Source organism: Hemicordylus capensis, chromosome 5, assembly GCF_027244095.1.
Source record: "Hemicordylus capensis ecotype Gifberg chromosome 5, rHemCap1.1.pri, whole genome shotgun sequence".
NCBI classification, from domain to species: domain Eukaryota; kingdom Metazoa; phylum Chordata; class Lepidosauria; order Squamata; family Cordylidae; genus Hemicordylus; species Hemicordylus capensis.
The window spans coordinates 58,417,764-58,443,482 of record NC_069661.1 but is presented as its reverse complement, the minus strand read 5'-3'; positions in this window follow the sequence as shown (position 1 = coordinate 58,443,482).

Below are 25,719 nucleotides of genomic sequence, written 5' to 3'. Positions count from 1 at the left end.
ATGGAACATGCACATGGACACTGAAAACACATTTTGTAAAATAAAATAAAACACCATTGAAATTCTACTCTATGTTTTTATGTTAAGTATAATACTTTAATTGTCCAAACCATATCTTTTCATTAAGCGCTACTTGTAAACAATTATCAGGTAAGACTGTAATGCTTTTTAGCTGTTAATTGATTAGTCTGGATTTGCATTATGTAATTATAATTAAAATGTGGAAGAAAGGCCCTAAATAAATAAATGAAACTGATGCTAGGCTCATAGAATGGGGGAAAGTACTTTCTGCAATTACATGGAGTTTAAATAGCAATCAAAGGCAGCATTTCAGCAGGACAAGTAATGATAGTATGTGTGTACAGGCACAGACACACACACAACACTGGCACCCAGGGTTGGCCCAGGATATTGTGGTACCTTGTGCCTGAACCTGGTTAAAGCCAGCTCCCTTCCAATATCAACTTTTGCAAGCTTTGAATGTGGCATGGTGGGGCACAAGGGGTATAGGAATATAGGAAGCTGCCTTATACCAAGTCACACCATCAGTCCATCTAGCTCAATATTATCTGCACAGACTGGCAGCAGCTTTTCCAAGGTTGCAGGCAGGAGTCGATCTCAGCCCTATCTTGGAGTTGCCAGGGAGGGAACTTGGAACCTTCTGCACTTCCCAGAGTGGCCCCATCATCTTACAGTGCTCACATGTAGCTCATTAAGCTCAACTAGAGCAACTTCAACCACATTTTAACTGAGTACACCTTGCAATGCTGATTGCAGAAGAGATGCACAAGTTAAACTTAAGGCCAGACATGAAGCTTATCACAGCAATCACCAAGAAATATTTTACACAGAGAGAGAGAGAGAGAGAGAGTGAGCGAGCGAGCGGGAGAGAGCTGCCATTGTCCATTTCTTGCCAGAACATGATCTCACAAACAAAACAAACCATAGCTCGAGGAAGGCAGGCATCCAAGTTCTGCCTCTGTCAATCTGAGATCCAGCAAAACCAGATAGTTATAGTAGGAATAGTACAACATATTATACTCAGTGCTGACAAAAGAAAACAACAAAATCAAACCTTCCTTCCTCCTGTCCTGATGTATCCTCTTCTTCAAGAAGCACAGTGTAAGGAGTCTCTCTCTGCCTCCCAATACATTCTGAATTTGAAATTCCCTCTTTTTGTGTTCCCCCTCCCTCTCCTTCCCCCCAGCCAATGGGTACACAGTTGCTCATGACAACATTTGATTTGTTTATGATAAGCCAGCCATGAAGCAAGGTCATCACAAGCCAATCAGAAGCCAGTGCCAGAAAGCCAATCAGCAAGGAAAAAACAGACCTCCAAAATGGTGCTCGGAATATCGAAATGTTTTGATCAAAATGGGGGCTGTTCTGCTCTGAGCTTGAAACAGGCCTTTTAAAAAACGGTGTTTTGTTTCAAACTCAAAACACTGAAAACAGCTCATTTTGAACGGAAACCTTCACCGACGAAATGTTCTACACATCCCTACAATTCTCTGAACCTAGAATTGTCATGGTCATAAGGCACACTGTCTCCAAACAAGGAGAATATGGACTGCAAGGAGGATATAAACTCTATAGATGATGATTCTGACTTAACATAAACTCTTCAAAATTATAATGTCCATTATGTATGTTTAAGTAAAAAACTTTTTGCAGGGTTTCTATACCTCCTGCTGCGAGAGATCTTCATTCCCCTTCATATTACAATGAGATTGTAATATCTCATTACAATCAGTTTAAACTTCAAAGGTACCTAGGTAAATATATACAACTAGGTTAGTGATTAAAATAATCTCATGGAAATTTCAGGGACTAGATATAGATCTAAGAAATGTGCCATAATTCTTACCTCTACAAAATATATATCTATTTCTAACATATGATTTGTACTTCAAAGAAAAGAAGTCTTGAAATTCTAATAAATAAAATAATTGCTTGACAGCTTCAAAAGGGTGGAGGGTGGGGGATAGAAATCATTCCGCACTAGCAGATAAATTTCCTCATAAACACTCAAGAGAAAACGTAATGTATTTGCCAGCAATGAGCCACCCTTTTTCATTAACATCTTGTCACATTCTGGTTTCAGAAATCCTCATTTGTCCTCAGAGATGAGCTTGACTTAACATTCAGTGCTGCTTTAGATGAATCCTCCCAATGCTTCAGAAGGCCACCTGCTGAAGTTAGACATGTATTGGTAAGAAAGACATCTAAAGGTATGCCTAGGAAATGAGATGTTATCACTTACACAGTGTCTCTCCCTCTGTTTCTAGTATCTCCTTTTAAATGAGAATTGGAACAGACATCATTGTTGCACCAGAAGTAAAGCAGATAACGAACATAATAAACACTTGTAAACCTTGTAACAGAATGACAGGGATAATCCTATGACACTTTCTAATATCTGGGGAGTGTAGCATAAATTCCATTTGATGTCCTCGGTAGTGTCAGCTACCTTGCATTCTTTCTATGCTATGATCTGCTTTGCTTTTTATATAATGCTTACCATACAAAAAGCACATTATGGTTTTTTAATCCCTGAAAAATCTCAATGAGATGAGTAATAATTGTCCCCAAATGGCAATGGAGAACTGGAATCATCACAACTTGCCTATAGCTGTGCAGGAAGAAAATCTGTCAGTGTGCTTGTGTGAAAGCAAATGAAAAAGTAAGACCCAAAAAGCCTTGTCTTGAGCTCTTAATAAAAGCCTGCCAGAGGTACCCAAAACAGACCACAAAACTTGTTTCTTCTACACTTGGAATAGGGGGGTTCATTCTCAAGGAGAATCTCTCCCTGAATACAGCATTTATCTCTTCCTCTGGAAACCAGTCACAAATGGGTTTATCTGTATGATGTATGTGTTTGCTAACATGTTTTTGTGGACACTAGAGACAGTGACCACAGAGCATGTCAGTATGGAGGCAGAACATGCTCTTGTGGATGCTGTACTTGGGTCAGTTCTAGTTGTCTATCCTGGTTAAATGCTGTTTAACTGGAGTGGTTTGACCAGGTTTAACCTGAAATTCAGCATTCTCACAATCAGCTTTGTTGGGCTTGCTGATTTTGATTAACTTTTAAACCAGGATTCTTGTGATTGTGAAAACACAGCCAAACTCTTAGACAAGTGCAGTCGCCAATGTAATATGTTCTTGACTTCAATATTTTGCTGCTAGATGTTTATCGGGAAGCCATGTGGAAAAGGTCACTGAACTTCATGATTAGAAGTCACATTCAATGACCATATGAAATGTTAGCATTCAACAAGGGAAAGGTTACTCTTGATCCACATTAAGTGTTGGTTTGCAAACTACAGCTGTTTTAGCTTCTGATAAACCATTCTTTGTAACATTACTTGCTTGCTTGCTGTTGCTGATAGTTAAGGATGATTGGTTGAAATTCCCCCAATGGAAACTAATACTTAGGTGATTCACCCAGGCTTTTCATTAGATTTATAGTTTTAAATAATTTCAATACTGGTTTTTAAATGTTTTTAATCTTTTAAATGATTTTAATTATTAATTGATTTAATGTTTTAAATGATTTTAATTGTAAACCGCCCAGAGATGCAAGTTTTGGGCGGTATAGAAATATTTTAAATAAAATAAAATAAATGGTGTTCTGCAGGGGTGGGGTCTGAATGCAAATATTACAAAGTAATTAGTTTTGTTACCAATGTTCATATGTACATGGTTCCAATAAGAATGTATCCAGCTTGTAATACTTGGCTGCATTATGAACGAAATGTCATTTTCCTGAGAAATTCTTCTCTGGCCTGGAATGAAAACTGAGCTTTTAAGCATGTGCAGGTCAACATAAAAGGCCAGGGCATGTACTTTTCCAGAGATCCTGAGTGTTCAATAAGAACATCTGGTAACCCTGAAAACCAGATCCTGGGGCTGATCATGCTAGGACAATGTCATGAGCATGCTCAGCAATATCCTAGGTGCATGGAGCTCTGGGACATGTAGTATTTTTGATGTGTACTGTAGGGATGTGCACGAAAAACACCAGCGTGGTGTAGCGGTTAGAGTGCTGGACTAGGAGGACCGGGGAGACCCGAGTTCAAATCCCCATTCAGCCATGAAACTAGCTGGGTGACTCTGGGCCAGTCACTTTTCTCTCAGCCTAACCTACTTCACAGGGTTGTTGTGAAAGAGAAACTCAAGTATGTAGTACACCACTCTAGGCTCCTTGGAGGAAGAGCAGGATATAAATGTAAAAATAATAATAATAATAATAATGTTCCATTCAAGGAACGCCGGTTAGAAACGTGGGGACGGGGGTGACTTTAAGGCACAGGGAGGGTGCTCTTACCTCCCCTGCTGTCTTTCCCCCTCCGATGCTGCTTTTTAAAATGCTGGTGCGGGGCGGCTGTATACCCTCTTGCCGCCTCAGTCAGTGTAAATTCGGAAGTGGCAGGGTCCCTGGCAACTAAGATGCTGCTATTTCCTGACCTAAAAGTGTAGACAGAGGCCTCACGGAGGCCTCTTGGTTCCTGTTGCTGTTGTCATCAGTGCCACCTAGTGAGACTGAGGTGAAATGAATGGCTTGGATTATAGCAACTGCAATTTCTAAAGCAGTTAATAATACTAGAACAATGAAAGCAATGGAAAGTTGGGCTAGAGTTCATAGGCTTATGGTTGGGAGATTTGGGGTTCAGACTGTTGGACATTGTTGCACTCCAACAGTCATTCGCAACACAATAGGGTTTCCAAATTTCAGAATTCAGGCCAATTTTCAATCCCCCTGGAGTTTTTCCAGTGTTTGGAAGCAAGCAAAGTGTAACACTTTTCGCAACATAGTTTTTAGGAATTTGAGACTTCGGGGATGTTGAAACCTGTGCTACACCTTTGGAAATAGGATGGCGAGAGGTAATACAAACTTGACCAAAGCACATCAGAAATAATTCAAATTTCAGGAAAAGAGATGTTTTGGCCTAATTTAAGAGGTGTTTGATGACAACAGGGGGAGCAAAATGTGTATCTACATCTACATCAGAAATAATTCAAAGGAAAAATCTAGTACTATGGTAGCTAAAGTCATTACACTCCTTAAAGATTTGCTACACAGTATATCTGGCAAAGCAGCTTGAACTGCAATGAATAATTTCATTTCAAATCAAAAGATGGAATATTTGTTTTTAAGCCCTCATGTGTCACCTAATTTTATTTTAATGGACGTTTTGAAAAACATTGAGGCTATGCACATGAACAGCTCTACCCTGGCTAGGGCAGCCCAGCTGGGATTGGGCTGCTCGTGTGCCACATCAAGGCCCATTCTGGCACTGCCTCTCCCAAAAGCCCAGGTTTTTTACTAGAGAAAGTTTTTTAGTAGAGAAATGGTACTAGAGAAAGACATGCTGTTCTGGTAGCTCCAGGTCTTAACACTAACATCAATTTCGGAGGATGAATACAAGAGCCAGAGTGGTATAGTGGTTAGAGTGCTGGACTAGGATTGGGGAGACCCGAGTTCAAATCCCCATTCAGCCATGATACTAGCTGGGTGACTCTGGGCCAGTCACTTCTCTCTCAGTCCAACCTACTTCACAGGGTTGTTGTGAGGACTCAACAACCCTGTGTTGTATGTAGTACACCGCTCTGGGCTCCTTGAAAGAGAGCGGGATATAAATGTAAAAAAATAACAACAACAACAACTGAAGGAAGCCTGGGCGGGTGTGTGGCTGGGGGAGTCAGTCATGTGACTTGCCTCCGGGGGCCCCCCCAAGGCAGAGGGCCCACAGACAACTATTATAGTTACACCCCTGGCTTCAAAATAGATCAATTGATCTAATGTAATGACATTGTAGGAGGCCCAGTTAGCCCAATAACAAGATTTACAAGCAATCTTCAAACAGGGATTCTCCCACAACATAAGCTTTTCATGCAAGAAAGGATCAAAACCATGACTAGAACGCAAAATGTATGCCTTGAGGCTTTAAACACCGTAGATCATACGGTGACGTAGATCCACGAACGAATAATGAACTCAGCACCTGCTAATATTTCAGAGGGATCAAATAATAACTTTCGAGCTGTGCCCATGGTGTGGCCGAAACCTGAAATTCATTGTTCCACCCAAGGATAGAATAAATGTCCAATGATAAGCTTCAAAATCTAGGCAGGTGTCTTGCCATAAGAAGTCATTAACTAATTTATAGACCTGCTTAAAATATGATGAAAGTACAAGAATTGGAAGACCTCTTAAAATATATATTAGCCATGGCATTAAGGTTATTTATTTTGCCGCAAGTACTCAACCAGATCATAGCCCATTGTTCTAAATCATTTTTCATTTGAATCAAAATTTTGGAAAAGTTTAAATTAATTAATCAAGAAAGCTTTCTAGAGACTACTATACCTAAATACACAAGCCACTCAGAATAGTTCATGCTGAAATTCTGAAGATGAAGGATACACTATGGTAGGTCAAATATTATAGCTTGGTTACTTTTAATAAACATTCATTTCAGGTTAATCAGCAAAGAAGGTACTTCTCTTTAATGTTTCAAAAGTTTGTTGTCTTTATTGACTCTGCACCTGTCATTCTCAGACAAGAAAACAGTTCCAGACTGTGAGTTTATTCAATGTAGGTTACATTGCTGAGGGCAGCTGAAATAATTCATCTCGTGTTCTTGCATTGTTTTACGCTTTATTAGTTTTATGCTCTATAGAGCCATATAACGGTAAGTAAATTTAATCTGAAAATCTATCTTAATACCCAAGTTCTCATTTAATCACCTGGCAACCTTCCCAACCCAACTTAGTATAATGCTATTCCTTTTAAGAAGCATGTAATATACTTTATTTACTAGGCAATTGTAATTTTTCATGACAAATAAAGAGGAATAGAATCCTGTTTACTAAAAGAAAGCAATTCTGATGTTTCAGAATTCTGTATACTGTATAATAGATGAGCATCCATAGTGGGCATGAGAGCCTCAGTGTAAGTTGCAATGACTTACCTGCGTGTTTGAGAAGAAGACAATCCATACACCAATTCTGTGGATTGTGAGCTGTGTAGCAAGAAAGTGTAGGGTATTCAAAACTTTCACGCAAATTTTAAGTGTGTCATTTATTTATTTTATTTTATTTTATTTTATTTTATTTACATAATGCCCTTCCTAAAGTGACTCAGGGTGGTTTACACTAAAATCAGATATACATAGCAATTAAAACCAGAAACCATCTAAAAGCAGATTAAAATTGCAATTAAAACTACAGTAAATATCATTACAAACCAGGATAAAAAGATGGGTCTTTAAAGCTCTCCTGAAGGCCTCCATTTCCTTTACACATGCTGCTTGGACTTACACTCTCTATATATGGTGAGCAGGGACCTTGCGTGATTTTCACTGCCGCATCTGCTGGCCATCTCTTGAATTCCAAGAAGAATCCACTGTTTTCGTTACCAACTGAAGAAAGGGGCAGATTCTTCTTGGAATACAAGAGGTGGCTGGTGGGCAGGGCTGTGAAAACAACTCAAGGTCCCTGCTTGGTGTGTGTAGACAGGGTAAGATCACGCTAGGATGTAGCATGAAACTAAGCCTGCGGCAACAGCATGTGTATGGGGAGTAAGATTGCATTTAGAACTTGCATGAAAGTTTTGAATAGCCTGCACTTTATTGCTACATTGAAGTGATTTAATTTGATGGTTGGATGTGTAATGCATTTGGGCCCAGCTAATCAATTCTTCAAACACAACCCAGCATACAGATCTGCCCCTTCCTCTGGATCTTTTCCCTTGGACGAAATCTTGCTCAAGGCCTGTTTTTCCCCTAAAGTCCTTCAGGGACCTGTATATGTGGCTAGCTCAACATGAAATACGTAATCAAATCTGCATATGGGGTGGAGGGAGATTGAGGTAGAAGCACACCGGACAGGCATTCAAGTATGCTCGCTTCGGCAGCTCATATATATCAACGATGTTGTTTTTACAGTTCTTGATTTTAATAGTTAATTGATTTTTGTTTGTTTTAATTTAAACCACCCTGAGCCATTGTTGGAAGGGCGATATAGAAATCAGATAGATAGATAGATAGATAGATAGATAGATAGATAGATAGATAGATAGATCTAAGCCATTGTGGGATGGAATAGGGTGGTTTCAGTTGTGGTGGCTCATTTGTGTTACTCCCTCATTTATTATTTTATTGTATTTATTTATTTATTACATTTCTATACTGTTACCAGCTGAGCTTATTCTGTCTGCTCCCAAAGCCTCCTTGGTTGCAACTACATTTCCAGGCTTGGAGATTGCACTTTTGCTCTGCTCAGGAGCTGTGCCGCAATGTGAGCTCCCAGTCTATGTTATACTTGGGGACAAGTTACTTAGTTGGCAGTGGACTAGTCACCCCTATATTTGGCTTCAAGCCCCACAAATTGGAAAAGGGATTAGATCCACATTCCTTTGTTCTGTGAGGGGGCCCTGGCTAAGCAGACTCCAGAACTAGCTACAGCAAATATCTGGCATTCAAGATCATTTCAGACTTGGAACGAAATCTAAACTCCCCTCTTCCTCTGGCAAGAGAGATATCCCCTGTTGTTAATGAAGCACTCAGGCCAGGAAGCGAAGGCAGATAAGACAGAATACTCCATTACAATAGGGATGAGTCAGTGATGTAACTTTGAAAAGGTGCCCAGGGAAACTTTTGATAGGATTATTGGGAAGCCTTTCCCAGTACAGGATATTCATTCAATCAGCCTTGGATACCATAGGCGATTCGCACACCCTCATACCCAGGAGGGAAGATCAGATACAATGCATTCCAAAAAGGTTGTCTGGGCAATCCTGTTCAGCAGAGCAGGACAAAAGAAAAAGTGCCCTCAAGGCTGTTTTGGGACATAAGTATCCCTAACTCCATAACCCAGTGTGCTTCCTCGTGTAGGCCTCCCACTGCAAAACATTTCAGTTTTCCCTTGAAAACTCTCACTCTGAACCCCAGCGGACTGCAACAAGAGACTCCAACAGACCACCTTGGTGTTCCCCTCTCCAGGACAGGTGATATAGCCTCTTGCCTGGATTCTTCAGGGCTGAGCCTATCCCTTTCTCTTATTTCTGAAATATTGCCCCTTCTATCTTAAAGTACCTTTCTAGCCCACCTGGAAATTAATACATAATTTGGAACTTTAACCTAATGTGCCTTACAATAGTCTATTTTAAACATATTTGCATTTCTTCTGCTTTATTTAGTCTTATTATTTTTGCTTTAAATAAAATCCTTTTTGATTTAATTCAAACCTCTGTCTCCAGTCGATTTTCTTGAGTTCATACGCTTGCATAAATTAAGGCTGATTGGAACTGTCTCCGCTTTTGAGCTAAATTCCCCACATTCGCCTGAACTAGGGGGCGCAGGCCAATCACCCTCGAGGCAGTTTTATCAATAATACTGCCCCTGGGCGGTATTTGGCTCTGGGCAGTGCACAACAGGTAAAATAGTACAACAAACAATTAAATTTTTAATTGTTTTTAAATTTTAACCCGATTTTGGGGCTTTTAATTACTGTAAACTGTTTAATCCTATTTTAAAATGTTTTTATATTGTTAATTGCTATATTGTTTTTAATTTGTTCTAGTTTTTATTGTTTTAGTGGCTTGTTTTAATTGTAAACCGCCCTGAGCCATTTTGGAAGGGCGGTATAGAAATCAAATAAATAAATAAATAAATAAATAAATAAATAAATAAAAATAGGTTAAAATAATATAAAAACAAATTTAAAACAGTTCAGAGCTATTTGAAATCAATTAAAAATACTTTAAAAGAATTTTAAAACCTTGGAAGGCCAGGCCAAACAAGTAAGTCTTTAAGGCTCTCTTGAAGGCCAACCATGAGCCCAGACAAGGGATATCTGCTGGGAGTGCATTCCATAGGACAGGAACTGCTACAGAGACAGCCTGGTTCTGAATTGCCACCAGACGTGCTGGTGGTAACTGAAGATGGACCTTTCTGAATGACCTCAACGAGTGAGGGGAATCATACAGAAGAAGGTGATCATACAGAAGAGAGGTCCGGGTTACCGCTGTTTAGGGCTTTAATGGTAATAACCAGCACTTTGTATTTTGCCCGGAAACATCTTGGCAGCCAATGCAACTGTCTGAGAACAAGCATCATATGGTTTCTCCGGCTTACCCAGAGGCCAGTCTGGCTGCTTCATTTTGAACTAAATTAAGTTTCCAAACTATGTTTAAAGGCAGCCCCACATAGAGTGCATTGCAATAGTCGAGCCTGGGGGTTACCAGCTGATGCACCACTGTTTTGAGATCATTCTCTTCAAGGAATGGACGCAGCTGTCGAATCAGCCGAAGCTGATGGAAAGCGTTCCTGGCCATAGGCTCCACCTGAGATACTAGAGCACTGGATCCAAGAGCACTCCCAAACTGCATACCTGTTCCTTCTGGGAGAGTGTAACCCCATCCAGGACATCTCATGACTCTTCATTTAGCTTTGTTAGCCGTAAGGCCTTGTGCTTGAGGTGCTCTTATGTGACTGACCAAACCTGCTGCTGTTTTAATTTTTTTTAATCCATTCATTATTTGATTTGTTACATTTTTCCACTGACCTTTTAGGGCAGGAGTTTTCAAACGTGGGTCCTGAGATGTGGTTGGATTACAACTCCATCATCGCCAGCCAATGAAAGGCCATTATGTAAACTTTTGTATCTGAATACCTGTGGGTAGCCTGCAGCATACTGTACAAGTAACTGCAGCATACTGTGCAAAGAAAGCAGAACAAAGATCTAGACAGCTCTTTCCTACAGAAAAGCACCTAGTCAATGCTGCAAGATTTGTGCCAAAATGAAACCGTGAGGGCCACAGAATGGGGTGCAAAGGGCCTGCAGCATCATCCCCAGCCCCCGTGAAAGGCCATTGTGGCTGTGGATGATGGGAATTGTAGTTCAACAACATCTGGAGACCCAAGGCTGACAACCTATTTTAGGGTTATATTGTAATGTGTGTTATATTTTAGGGTATTTATTTTATTTTATTTAACTGATGTAAGCTGCCTTGTGAATTACAGTTGAAAGTGCCAAACTAGGAGAAGGGTTCATGATAAAAAATGCACTTATCAAAGGTTTGACAAAGGGAGCTGAGCAAAGACAAGACTACGGGCAGGCAAGCAAGCTCTGGGAAGCAAAAGCTCTCTGAGAGACATGATTCAGTTGATCAACTTTCTATAGGAGCTTCTTCCTGCTTTGTTTAACCCTGGACCAAGCTCCTGCTGCTGAGAGGCAACTAAATCAAAACTTTTAGTTCCCCATTGCATGTTCTGGAAGCAGTTGAGCAGTATGCTCATATTAATTTGCTAAATATAGGTCCCTCTTCATGAGGAATGCTTGAGAAGGATAGGCATTCCAGATGTAATCTCAAGCAGAAAAAAGAAAAAAGAAAGAAAGAAAGATGACCTCACTCTAGCAGTTAGCTCCCAAATGCCTGTGCAGAACCAAAAACAGCATCAAGGTTTATTACAGCTCAGCAAGATCAAGTTGGCATAAGAATGGCAGATGGAATGAAGGTTGGGACTGCCCCGCTGAACTGGCAATGTTTTGCAAGGAAGCCTGCACAGCATCTGCCCACGTTATTTCTGACTCCAGGCAATGCTGTCAGGCTTCTATTGTCATGAGAGTGAAATTGGCACCACTTCCAGGAACACATTATTGTTGCCCATTAAATATATGGTAGGCTTGTTTGTTGACATTCACCCTCTGTGATCAAAATTAAAATCAAGTTTACCTGGTGTATTCCTTACAGGGAATCAATCTGAAAAGTTACAATGTACGTGTCACATAACATCAATATAAAGATGAAAAATGATGTCACTAGTGTATGTACATGGCTTAAGAAGAAAAAGAGTCTACAGTTGTAGTCCCCATTTATACACTGGGAGAACATAATGGAAGAGTCACAATGGAGTCAATTAGGAGAGGAGAGCTGGTCTTGTGGTAGCAAGCATGACCTGTCCCCTTAGCTGAGCAGGGTCTGCCCTGGTTGCATATGAATGAGAGACTAGAAGTGTGAGCACTGTAAGATATTCCCCTAAGGGGATAAAGCCGCTCTGGGAAGAGCAGAAGGTTTCAAGTTCCCTCCCTGGCTTCTCCAAGATAGGGCTGAGAGAGATTCCTGCCTGCAACCTTGTAGAAGCCAGTCTGTGAAGACAATACTGAGCTAGACAGACCAATGGTCTGACTCAGTATATGGCAGTTTCCTATGTTCCTAGCTCTTTCTGCACATCTTCTGTGCCTCCCTATTCTTGGCCTTCTTTCACAGAGCTCCTAAACTTAAAAGTCCAACATTTTAAATGTAGGAATATAAAAATAGTTGTAAGTAAATTCTGCCCGATTGATGCATGATGCCACCATCACTACCAGTCAATTAATCCCCCAAGCATTGATAGTTGAGGATATGAGCTGAGCTTCGTCAGACAAGTGAAAGTTTTTTGAGTAGATATACCTGGGCCTTGAACCCAGAGTTGAGGATGAAGCTTTAAGCATCATCACTACTTTGTGAGTGGCCATCTTTGCCACCCCTGAGCACCACTGAATTTAATGTGACATACTTCGAAGAGCCAAATGACACTTTATATTTTTGTCTGTGTTTTCCCCTTAGTAAAGACTGGGGTGGTTCACACATTGCCCCAGGCAGGCAGGGAGGGCCGGGGGAAAGCTGTTTTCATCTTACCTTTCTCCCAGACAACAGCTCTGCTCCATGCAGCTCCGTGAAGCAGAGAACAGGGCGGAAGGATCCGGGGCTGGAACTTGTTGTTTTGGCCACCAGGCATCTCTCAATGCAATGTGCAGCATGTGCACTGTACTGGGGATTCCCGTCTCAGACAAGCACTCTCTGTGCCCATCTCTGTGACTCCTCAGGTTGCACGCAGTCCAAGGAGTCACACAATACCAGTAGCTGGTATTTACCAGTACCAGTAGCTAAATACCAGTATACCAGGAGTCACACAATACCAGTAGCTAAAAGTTTGCTAAGGAGGTTAGGTGGGTGGGGAGTAGAGGGATCAGCGAGGATCCCGCTGCTTCTCACAACCAGCCTAACCCTGCCTGGAGCAGCTCAGGTAGGGTTAAGCTGGTTGTGAGACCAGCTTCAGTATGTGCTGTAGGGGTTGAATCCAGATTGGGATTGTGGTATGGTGGGGGAGGTTTTAACCCTTTGCCCCCACTATTGTCTCAGCTTGAATTCCATAGTCATAGTGCCCCCATGACTGCTCTTTGTTCTCCCTTTGGTGCTAATGGGAGCATCCCTTCTAGGGCAAACTGCAGCCGCAGGCAGGCCTGATCTAGACTAGGACCATTGCAGGAGGCTTTAAAGGATTAAATCCCTTCCACAGTGTCGTCGTTCTGATCCAGATTGTGACTCCCAGCAACTACTTGTTCCAGAAGGAAAGCTCCCATTGTGGCCAAATTAAAATTAAAATTAAAATCAAGCCAATGGGGGCTTCCTTCCCAGGGCAATAGCAGCTGCAATGGGGCCTCATCCAATCCTAATCCCTGCAACCATGGGACAAAGAGTTAAAACCTCATCTTCCCACCTCTCACACTATGGTACTAATCCAGATTGGGCATCCTAGGCATACTTTTCAGTGAGATGAAATCAGTGCTATTATTGAGCTTAACCTAATACAGTTATGCACTTAGTAATTTGTTTGAAATGAAGGTGTAACTCAAATAAATTAAACTAAATTACTGAAGTTAAACTCCAAGTTTGCCAACATTTTAAATCAAATCATAAAGTGCTTTGTTGCCTTATATCCAGCCTAGTCCTTTGCAGGACTTAGTTTCTTATTACCTACATTTGTTTCTGAGCAACACAATCTGTTGTCCACTGCCCAAGACTTAAGCTGCTGAAATCAATGCAGTCCTTATGCCACTGGAAATCAATGGGCTTAAGCACACTTTGCTCTGTGCTGGATTGTAGTGTTTAGGTTTTGCAAACTCATCAGCATTACTTATTTATGTCACAAAGGGACCAATGTCACCATCTCCAGTGCTGCTCATCTTGCTCCAGTTCTGACACTTCCTCAGGCAATGGTGGCAGGTCAGGATTAATTAGCTCACTGATATATTGATGCTGTAGTTCCTTAGGCCATCCCTGCTTCAAACTGCTGTGCTACAGAATATAAAGTGCTAGCTATTGAAAATAAATGAGATGTCACTTTTATCTCGTGACCCTCCTTTGCTTCTTGAACGGCATGCTTGAAAAAAATCTGAATCAGAAACACGTATATCTTGCAAGTATTTTACTATTAATTAAAACAAATGTCATCATTATTAGTAATCTCTAGTTACCTTAACATCTAACATTACAATTAAGAAATGTGTCAGCTGCAGTTTCCTGTCTTTTATAATTAGGTACCATTATATATCTTCTTTCTTCCATCATTCCATCTGTCATTTGCTATCTTGCTGGGATCCAGCAAGAGTTATGCATATATAGAAGCTGGGTTCTGAATATGAATGTCTGCTGGATCAGGAACCAATGCAGAGATGGTAGGTAGAGTTCCTCTTGCTGGATTGACTACTTTTTCACACAGTGCATAATTAATCTATGGAATTCTCTGCCACAGGATATGATCATGGCCACTAGATTGGATGGCTTTAAAAGGAACTTAGACAAATTCATGAAGGACAGATCTATCAAATGGCTACTAGTTGATGACTATAGGCCACCTCCAGCCTCAGAAGCAAGATGCCTTTAAATACCAGTTGAAGAGGAGAAACAGCAGGAGAGAGGGCATGCCCTCACCTCTTGCCAGTGGTCTTCTCAGAGGCATCCTGACATCTGATAAGCATCCAGGAGGGAAGCTTAGCAAGACCACAGCCACAGCTCAGATTGCTCTCCCAGCATCTCCTTCGAGAGAGAGAGGATGTTCTCGAAGAACTCCGAAAGGTTCATGAGGCAAGATTTACCTTTGCAGAAGCCATGCTAGTTCTCTCCCAGCAGGGCCTGTTCTTCTATGTGCTTTACAATTTTATCCTTGAGGATGCTTTCCATCAATTTGCCTGGAACGGACATTAAGCTAACCGGGCCTGTAATTTCCTGGATCACCCCCTGGATCCCTTTCTGAAAATTGTGTTACATTTGCTACTTTCTGGTACAGAGCATGATTGCAGGGATAAGTTATATATTTTAGCAAGGAGGCCGGCAATTTCACATTTGGGTTCTTTGAGGACTCTAGGATGGATGCCGTCCAGCCCTGGCAATTTGCTAGTTTTCTGTTTTTCCAGACAGTTTAGAATATCATCTCTTGTCACTGCTATCTGACTCAGTTCTTTAGCCTCTATCCATAAAAAGCCTGTTTCAGGAACAGGTATAAGTGATGCATATTGGGGCCAAAAGCCCCAAATTCACATATACACTGATGGGGTCTGAGCTGTCAGTGACTGACCAAGGGTTGTGGGGGACAGCTCGCTGAAAGTGTTGACTCAGTGCGCAGCAGTTGTGAAAAGGCTAATTCCATGCTAGGAATCATTAGGCGGAGGACTGAAAATAGAAATGCTAATATTATAATGGCCTTATACCAATCTATGGTGTGTCCATATTTTGATTGCTCCATATAGTTCTGTTCACCGTATCTTAAGAAGGACATTGTAGAACTGTAGAACTGGAAAAAATGAAGAAGAGGGCAACCAGGGGCCTGAAACACCTTCCTTATGAGGCAAGGCTACAGCATCTGGGGCTTTTTAGTTTGGAAAAGAGGTGACTACGGGGAGCCATGATAGAGGTGTATTAAATTATGCATGGAGTAGGGAGATTGGACAGAGACAAATTTTTCTCCCTGTCTCACAATACTAGAACCAGGGGCCATCCCATGAAACTGGAGGCTGGGAAATTTAGGACCAACAAAAGGAAGTACTTTTTCACACAGTGCATAATTAATCTATGAAATTCTCTACCAGGAGATGTGGTGATGGCCACTAGCTTGGATGGCTTTAAAAGGGGCTTAGACAAATTCATGGAGGACAGATCTATAAATGGCAACTAGTCTGGTGGCTATAGGCTACCTCCAGCCTCAGAGGCCAGATGCTTCTAAATACCAGTTGCAGGGGAGGAACAGCACAAGAGAGGGCATGCCCTCACCTCTTGCTGTAGGATTCTCAGGCATCTGGTGGGCCACTGTGTAAAACAGGATGCTAGACAAGATAGGGCTTGGGTTTGATCCAGCAGGGCTGTTATTATGTTCTTATGGCCCCTGAGAGTTGCGTCCGACTGGCTGGATGGCAGCATGCTTTTTGCTCTTCCCTGCATGCCTCTGAAGAAGAAAGGGGGAGGGGGAGGGACCCATATTCAATTGTTTGTCCCAGAGCATACTTCATCCCTCGCCTCTTTACCTCCATCTAAATACCCTTCCTTATGAGGCAAGGCTAGAATGCCTGGGGCTTTTTAAATGAGAAAAAAAGACTGCAGAGAGACATGTCAGAAGTCTATAAAATCATGCATGGTTTGGAGCAAGTGGATAGAGAGACATTTTTCTCCCTCTTGTATAACACTACAACCAGGGGTCATCCCATGAAATTGATTGCCAAGAAATTCAGGACCAGCAAAAGGAAGTTATTTATTTATCCATCAATCCATCTTATTTATTTATTTGTTATTTCTCTGTGTAAACCACTCTGAGTCATTTTTGGAAGGGTGGTATAGAAATTGAATTAATAATAATAATAATAATAATAATAAGAAGAAGAAGAAGAAGAAGAAGAAGAAGTCAAGAACCGAGCAGAAAAATGGAAAAATAAGCCACTGCATGGTCAAGATTTGCACAATATAAGTGGAAAATCAGACATCACAAAGACCTGGCAATGGCTTAAGAATGGCAACTTGAAGAAAGAAACAGAGGGTTTAATACTGGCTGCACAAGAACAGGCACTAAGAACAAATGCAATAAGAGCAAAATCAAAAAATCCCACAACAAACAGCAAGTGCCGCCTTTGTAAAGAAGCAGATGAAAACGCGGACCACCTAATCAGCTGTTGTAAAAAGATTGCACAGACTGACTACAAACAAAGGCATGACAAAGTAGCAAGGATGATACACTGGAACATCTGCAAAAAATACAAGCTACCTGTAGCCAACCATTGGTGGAACCATACAATTGAAAAAGTTGAAGAAAATGAAGATGTAAAAATATTATGGGACTTCTGACTACAAACAGACAAACATCTGCCACACAATACACCAGATAGAACTGTAGTCGAGAAGAAAGAAAAACAAGTCAAAATAATCAACATAGCAATACCAGGGGATAGCAGAATAGAAGAAAAAGAAATAGAAAAAATCACCAAATACAAAGATCTACAAATTGAAATTGAAAGGCTGTGGCAGAAAAAGACCCAAATAATCACAGTGGTCATTGGCGCCCTGGGTGCAGTTCCAAAAGACCTTGAAGAGCACCTCAACACCATAGGGGCCACAGAAATCACCATCAGCCAATTACAAAAAGCAGCTTTAGCAATAGCAATAGCAATAGCACTTACATTTATATACCGCTCTATAGCCGGAGCTCTCTAAGCGGTTTACAATGATTTAGCATATTGCTCCCAACATTCTGGGTACTCATTTTACCGACCTCGGAAGGATGGAAGGCTGAGTCAACCTTGAGCACCTGGTCAGGATTGAACTTGTAACCTTCTGGTTACAGGGCAGCAGTTTTACCACTGCGCCACCAGGGGCTCATTACCAGGGGCTTTACTGGGAACAGCCTATATTCTGCGACGATATCTATAACAATTAACAATAAAATTCTGGCATCCCAGGTCCTTGGGAAGGACTCGATGTCTGGATAAAACAAACCAGTCAATAACACCTGTCTGACTGTGAGGAGGAGGAGAAGAAGAAGAAGAAGAAGAAGAAGAAGAAGAAGAAGAAGAAGAAGAAGAAGAAGAAGAAGAAGAAGAAGAAGAAGAAGAAGAAGAAGAACTTTTCCACATAACCCATAATCAACTTTGGAATTCTCTGACACAAGCTGTGGCAACAGCCAACATCCTGGATGGTTTTAAAAGGGGCCTGGATAACTTTGTGGAGGAGAGGTCTATCAACAGCTACTAGTCTGAGGGCTACGGGCCACCTCCAGTCTCAAAAGCAGGATGCCTCTGCATACCAGCCGCAGGGGAGTAACAACAGAAGAGAGGGCATGCCCTCAGCTCCTGCCTGTGGGCTTCCCAGCAGCAGCTTGATGGGCCACTGTGTGAAACCGGATGCTGGACTAGATGGCCCTTGAGCCTTGGGACTGACCCAGCAGGGCTTATGTATTCTTATGTTCTTATCTGGTTAGACGCTGTGTGAAACAGGATGGATTGGATCGTGGGCCTGATCCAGCAGGGCTGTTCTTATGTTCTTAAGTTGCCTTCCTGGTTGAACACGGCCCCTGAAGACATCTTAGCAGGGGCGTAGCTACAATTGGGCAAGGAGAGACAGCTGTCTCGGGGCCCGCCACCTCAAGGGACCCCCCCCCCAGAGACATGTCACATGTCTCCCCTGCCCGTCTGCCCAGTCCGGTATTTCTTTGTTGTTTCCCTTCTCCCATCCCCTGGCAGCGTTGATCTCACTCCCAAAGCAGGGCCTGCCCTGCCTTTCGGCCCCAGCCGCGTCTCATCCCAACTGCGAGGTGCGCGCCTGCTCAGTGGAAAGAGTGTTGCTGTGATGATCGATTGTCACAGCGATGCTCTTTCCACTGCACAGGCATGCCTCGCAGTTGGGAAGAGACGAGGCCGAATGGCAGGGCAGGCACAGGCAGACCCTCCTCTGGGAGTGAGATTGCCACTGTGTGGGGGGGGAGATGTTCTCCCACCACCCCCCGGCAGCAGCGATCTCACTTCCAGGGAGAGAGATCATGACGCCACTGCCGGGTGAGATTGCCACTGCCAGTGGGTGGTGGAAAGAAGGGCTCCCTACTGCCGTGCCATGCCTTGCTGTTGCATGCCGTGCCTTGCTTTGCTGTGCCGTCTGGAGGAAAAGCAGGTAAACAATCCGGTCTATGCAGGTTGTGTTTGCGTCTCCCCCACTTCTCCTGACCCCCCACCCACTCCCTTTCTTTCAACTCAGGTCCTGTTTCAAGCAGTCATTCCATGCACCAAATGTCCTCCGGGCTATTCCAACAAACACTGAGCTGTGGGTTTAACTGTCCACATCAAAGTGAACAACCAAGAGAATGGTCCTGTAAGGGAGATAAGAGTCTTTTCTGCAACACCTTCCTCGTTTGAAAACCATATTAAATTAGAAGGCCCCGTTTTTAGTATTGTAAACCTAGCCACGGCACCAGCATTACATACAGGCATAAAGCATGGGTTGGAGGGCTTAATTATCCCCCCTCCCACTTTAGAGATGTTTTTAAAAAGCCACTGAAGCTTTTAGATGATGTTTTTTGTTTACCTCTTGAGTTTATACTAAGTTGCCAGGACATTATCAAAGGGAAACAAACAATCCCTAGCCAACTCCCCCAGGTTTTGGAACTTCAGAAGTAAGTGATCCTGCCACCCCAATCGGTGAGGAGAGCTGGTCCTGTGGTAGCAAACATGACTTGTCCCCATAGCTAAGCAGGGTCTGCCCTGGTTGCATATGAATGGGAGACTTGATGTGTGAGCACTGCAAGAGATTCCCCCCAGGGGATGAAGCTGCTCTGGGAAGAGCAGAAGGTTTCAAGTTCCCTCTCTGGCTTCTCCAAGATAGGGCTGAGAGAGATTCCTGCCTGCAACCTTGGAGAAGCCGCTGCCAGTCTGTGAAGACAATACTGAGCTAGATGGACCAATGGTCTGACTCAGTATATAGCAGTTTCCTATGTTTCCTATGTATTATTCCTGCAATTCTCTCAGTGCTGCAGCAACCTTAAAGGGACAGGCAACATTCCCTCCTCCTGCTTCTGCCAGCTACACTCCCTAACTTTAACTCAGCCCTTTCTTTGCAAAACTATCCTCCCCCCCCCGCTCTTTTCCCCATGAGATAAAGATCAATTGCTGTTTGAACTCTATTCCTTTTATTTCCCCATACAATGCAAAGCAACTGCTGTATTGCTCTTTTTGGAGAGGGGGGAAATGGTCAACTTTAGGAGTGCAAGACTGTGAAATCATTTTGCGGGAAAGCGTTCCCCCCAACCCCTTGCCTCGTATTTAAAGTTTCATGTTAGAAGAAAATTGGCTTTTTCCTTTTCTTTCTTTTTCTTCTGCATCTTTAACTAAACAATATCTGATAGTAATATAACTGGCAAAAATTGATAATACGGCAAAAATTCCACCACAGTGGGGAGTGGCAATAATAGCCCCAATAAACAAAAAAGGTAAACAGAGTGATCCTGCAAATTATAGGCCTATAAGCCTCCTGAGTGTGATTAGTAAAATTTATGCTAAACACTTAGCAATTAAGCTGGTGGACTGGATTGAGGAAAAGAACATTCTTGCAGTTGAACAGGCTGGCTTTCGAACAGGTCGATCTACTACAGAACATGCCCTGACCCTCCATTATCTTGTTGAAAAATATACAGCTAAGTCGGGTGCTGCACTTTATACTGCATTTATAGATCTGAATTCGGCATTTGATTCCATATCAAGAGACAGGCTCTGGCAAAAACTAATAGATTTGGAAATTGATAAGAGATTACTATTATTAATTTATAAATTATATGAGAAGTCTCGATTGCGGGTCCGCTGCAACCAGTATGGTTATTTAATGTCAGATGTTCCAACTAGTAAAGGGGTAACGCAGGGTTTTATTTTGGCACCTACTTTATTTAACATCTATATCAACTCAGTGGTGAGCTGTTTATCTGACATGTCTATGCACCCTCCAAAACTGGCACAGAAACACATTGCAGTCCTGCTGTATGCAGACGATATGATCCTTTTATCCCAGACGCCCATAGGACTACGTCGAGCACTAGCACAATTAAGTTCATTTTGCAACAGAGAGATGATAGAGGTAAACCACCAAAAGACAAAAGTTTTGGTGTATGCTAAACGGCCAAAGAGATACACTTGGCACATGAATGGGAACACAATTGAACAAGTTCAATCTTATAAATACTTAGGTGTTGTATTCCACTCATCTGGTTCCCGTATTGCGCATCAAAAACATATTATTCAGAGCGCCCAATTATCAATCAATCTGATCAAATCATTTTATTTTTCACGGGGAGCTTTGTACATCCCTGTTGCAATAAAATTACTATTGGCCAAAGTGTATCCTCAGATAATGTATGGTGCACAATTGGGCCCATTTAGTAATTTTGCTCCTTTAGAAACACTGCAAACTAAGTTCATAAGAACTATATTACAGCTGCCATGTTGTGTCCCAAATACTGTTATTAGAAGGGAGGTGGGTCTGGTTAGATTTGAATCACATTATTGGAGATCTATCATACTCTACTGGTTAAAATTGGTTTTCACGAAAGTCGGCTTAGTGCATTTAATTTTGGAAGACTCCTTTAAATCCAATTGGAAATTGGCAATTACAGAAAAACTTCTATTATATGGATTTTCTCATGATGATTTTATTAGATTAGGTTTCGATCAGGCCAGAAGAGAAATTGTGCAATGTATCCATGACGCGGAGTTGCAGATGGATCATGCAAAGTTACCGAGTAGCATTTACATAGGTAGTCAGTGCACCGAGCTCAAGCCTGCTACATATCTAAGTAGCATTTTAATTCCAAAATTTAGACGAGCTCTAACACTTGCCCGTGTAAATGCTCTCCCAACAGCTGTGCTCCATGGAAGATTCCAGGGTATACCATTCGCATCAAGATTATGCCCTTGTGGATCTGGTAACGTTGAAACAACTGCTCACGTTTTACTGCATTGTGAATATTACAGAGACATAAGACACCAACAAATTGCCCCACTTTTGATTAATTTTCCGGGTCATGGAGAGGATTTCTATTTAAACTATTTGCTCACTAATCCTAATCCGGATGTTATTCATATCGTGGCCAAATATTGTTATATAATATGCCAAATGCGTATAAATGTAGTCTGATTTTATATTATCATCTTATTATTGTTATTATCATTATTATTTTAATATTGTTGTATTGCTGGTCTATGACCGAAATAAAGTTTTACATTTACAATATAACTGGCACACCAACAAAACTCTGTTCACCCCCACCCCATATGTTAAATATTAAACAGACATGGAATGCTTTAGAAAAGACTTTAGACAAAAGGTTCTAATTACAGATTGGATCTGGTGTGCAGGTTTTAGGCCAATCCACCTCCTTTCTCCACCATACTTCATTCATTTATGAAGTCTGGATCAGTTGTCTCTTAGTTTTTGTTTTTGTTTTTTAGTGGGCGGTCCCAGAATACAGAAAAACAACCCCCCTGAACTTTATGGAAGTTCTAATGCTAGGATGCATCCAAACTCAATGGTTCCAATCTGCTTTTTTCTTAGTTTTAATTTACTTCTTTATGAGTTTTTGTGTGCACGCACACGTGTTTTCTTGTCTTCATCTATGTGCTTATTTCAGAGATATAACAAATTAAGTTGCTTAAATATTGGATCCTTTAGAGCCAGAAGAGGGGAGGGGGGAAATATTTGGATGGGAGTATGTTAAGTTGTGTGTGTGTAAATGTTTCTGCTAATGCATATTTGCATGAATATATTTGTTTTTATATTCTTACTTTCTTGTGAGTAAGAAGCCAGCCGATCGCTGCCATTCTAGGCAGCGCAGCTTGTTTGCCCCAGCCCCCTACAGAGGAGCACATGATGCAGGAAGCTATCTCCCATTGGTCAGGTGAGCTTCCGGGGGCGGGGCCAGAGCAGGCCTCCGGCCTGCTTGCTGAGGCTTGCACAGTCTGGCTCTCGAAGCTGAAGAGAGCGGACGTGTGCGGGTGGTTCTCACAGGCCGGCTACAAGCACGTGGCTGGGCCTGGAGATAATTCGGCCGCACCGGGGGGCTAGGAGGCGGGACCGGGCTTTTAAGCCTGCCTGCCCAGTTCAGGCAGCCATGGCCGCAGCAGGGGAAAGCCCACCGTGGAGGATCGGCTCACCCGGGTGGCACAACAGTGTCGGGATTGGGGCTTTTAAGCCCTCGCGCCCCATCGGCGGTGGCCCAGGCCATGGAGGATCAGCTCGCCCAGGCGCCACGGCCTTCTCAGGCTTTTAAACCCTAAGGTAGGCGTGGATCGGCTCACCCGGGCGCTGCGGCCTTGCCGCGGCCTCCTCGAGCTTTTAAGCCCTTCGGGAGGCACCGCGAGCCAGCTGGCCATGTGTGGCTTCTGCCGGGCCTTTTAAGGCCCCACTTCTTGGTTGGCCAGGCACCCAGGCTCTGGGGAAACTGTGGCTGGGCCAGGCGCTGCGGCCAGGCGCTGGTGGAACTGCGGTTGGGCCTGCGGTTGGGCCCCTTTATAAGGCCCCTTCTGGGCCCTGCTTCCGTGAGGCACACGCGGTGTCTGCCAGGCCTCCTACGGCCCCACTTCACGGAGTAGCTAGGCGGCGCTGCCGGTTTTTTGGGTGGCCGCGGCTGTGGGGGCCTTCTAGGCCTATTGGGCAGGGCCTGTACAGTCTTGGCGGGGCCCCACTAAGGCCTTGATGCAGTGGCCCACCCGACACTGAACAGCCCAGCTAACTTCAACCGCACTTCTGGATAAGGATGACTGCAGAGACAGGGCCGTAACTATAACAGGGCAAGGGGAGACAGTTGTCTGGGGGCCCACTGCCTTGGGGGCCCCCCCAGAGGCAAGTCACTTGACTGACTCCCCCAGCCATGCACCCGCCCAGGCTTCCTTCAGTTGTATTCATCCTCCGAAATTGATGTGAGTGTTAAGACCTGGAGCTACCAGAACAGCATGTCTTTCTTTAGTACCATTAAATGACTTGCATCGTCCACAATTTACAAAACCTTTTAAAAAATAATTTAGGATGATGTTCTGTTGTGGCACATGGGGGGGGGGCGGGGTTCTGTGCTTTTTGTTACCACTATTTAAGATTTCTTTACTTCATAAGCTGAGCTTCAGTGAGGGGGGGCATTTTAAAATCTTGTCTCTGGGCCCACTCCAACTTTGCTATGCCCCTGTGCAGAGATGAGGGAGAACATGAAGCTCTGGCAGAGCTTCCTGAGCCACTTTAATGGTGTGTCCTTTTGGCGGGCAGTGCAACTGCTAGAGGCTGACTTCCAGGTGCAGTTGGATGCAGCTGGTGGGTTAGGTTTTGGCCTCTACCTGCGGGGGCGGTGGTGTGCGGAACACTGGCCACAAGACTGGGCAGAAAGGCGCGTCACAGGGGATCTCACCTTCCTAAAGTTGTTCCCCATAGTGGTGGCGGCCCACATCTGGGCCAACTGGTTCAGTAACTTGGTTGTGTGCTTCTGGTGCGACAACCTTGCAATGGTGCAGGTGATTAACAGTCAGACGTCCAAGTCCAAGAGGGTTATGGCCTTAATACGGGCCCTGGTGCTGACTTGCTTGCACCACAACACACTGTTTACTGCCCAAAACGTCCCTGGGGTGCAGAACCAAGTGGCAGATGCCCTGTCTCGTTTTCAGATGTAGCGTTTTCGTCAACTGGCCCCAGAAGCGGCTGCATGCCCAGAACGGATGCCCAAGGGACTATGGAGCCTTGGAGCCTAGTGGCATCCTATGTGATCAAGGCCTTGATTGCACCTAGGACCCGGGCAGCCTGCTGCAGGAGGGTTAGGGAATTTGAGCGGTTTAGGGCACAGGTAGGGATCAGACATGAATGGCCTCCACCGCCGGACCACCTCATGCAATATTTGGTACAGCTCCACGCGGGCGGATTAGCAGTGAGCACTATGGCGGGTCATCTGGCAGTGCTGGCCTTCTATGGGAAGGCTAGGGGGCTGGCAGATCATACAGCCGATTTCCAGGTACGGCACATGTTGGAGGGCAGGGCCAGGGAAGCTCCGGCCCAGCCCGACCATCGTCGGCCAATTACCCCGGAGGCATTAATGGCTGCATCTCAGCGCCTGGGGGGGGGGTCTGCTCTTCATCACATGAGGAGGCCCTGTTCTGAGTGGCAGCCCTTGTGGCTTTCTTTGGAGCATTCAGAATAGGTGAGTTATTACCAAGAGGAGCGTGCAGTTTGGCAGGGCAGGTGCTACAAAGGCAAGACCTAACCCTTGGGCCCTCATCAGCAGAACTTCGGCTCCGCTTCTCCAAGACAGATCAGAAGGGTAAAGGACAGGTCATCACCCTCAACAGGGCAGTCAACCAACACCTATGTCCGGTTCAGGCCCTTGCCGCATACCTGGCCTGAGGGGCGAAGCAGAGGGCTGCCTCTTTGTCCATGTGGATGGAAAGCACCTTTCTCAGTACCAATTCTGGGTGGTGATGAGGAGGGCCTTCGAGGCCACGGGGGAATCCACCCAGCATCTGTCCCCCCATTCCTTCAGAAGCGGGGCAGCCTCTGAGGCGGCGCGCCTGGGATTCTCGGACGCAGCTATCCAACGCTCAGGCCAATGGCGGTCGGGGGTCTATCGCAAGTACGTGTAATAGCTGGGGCAGTGCCCACCTCCCACCCCCACCCCGGCACCTGCAGCACCTTTTACTAACATTCTCTCTCTTGTGCAGGGGCGATTTCTCCTGTGGAACGGGCCAGAGTCCTCATCCTGGGCCACTCTTTCATTTTCTGGGTGTTCAGGTGGGCGCAGGGCGCAGAACCTGGAACGCAGTTGGGCCTGCGGCAATGGTCCTCTGTGGAGTGGTGCAGAAGGAGGGGCATGCGGTGGGCCCAATTTCTGCCAATGGTGTGTG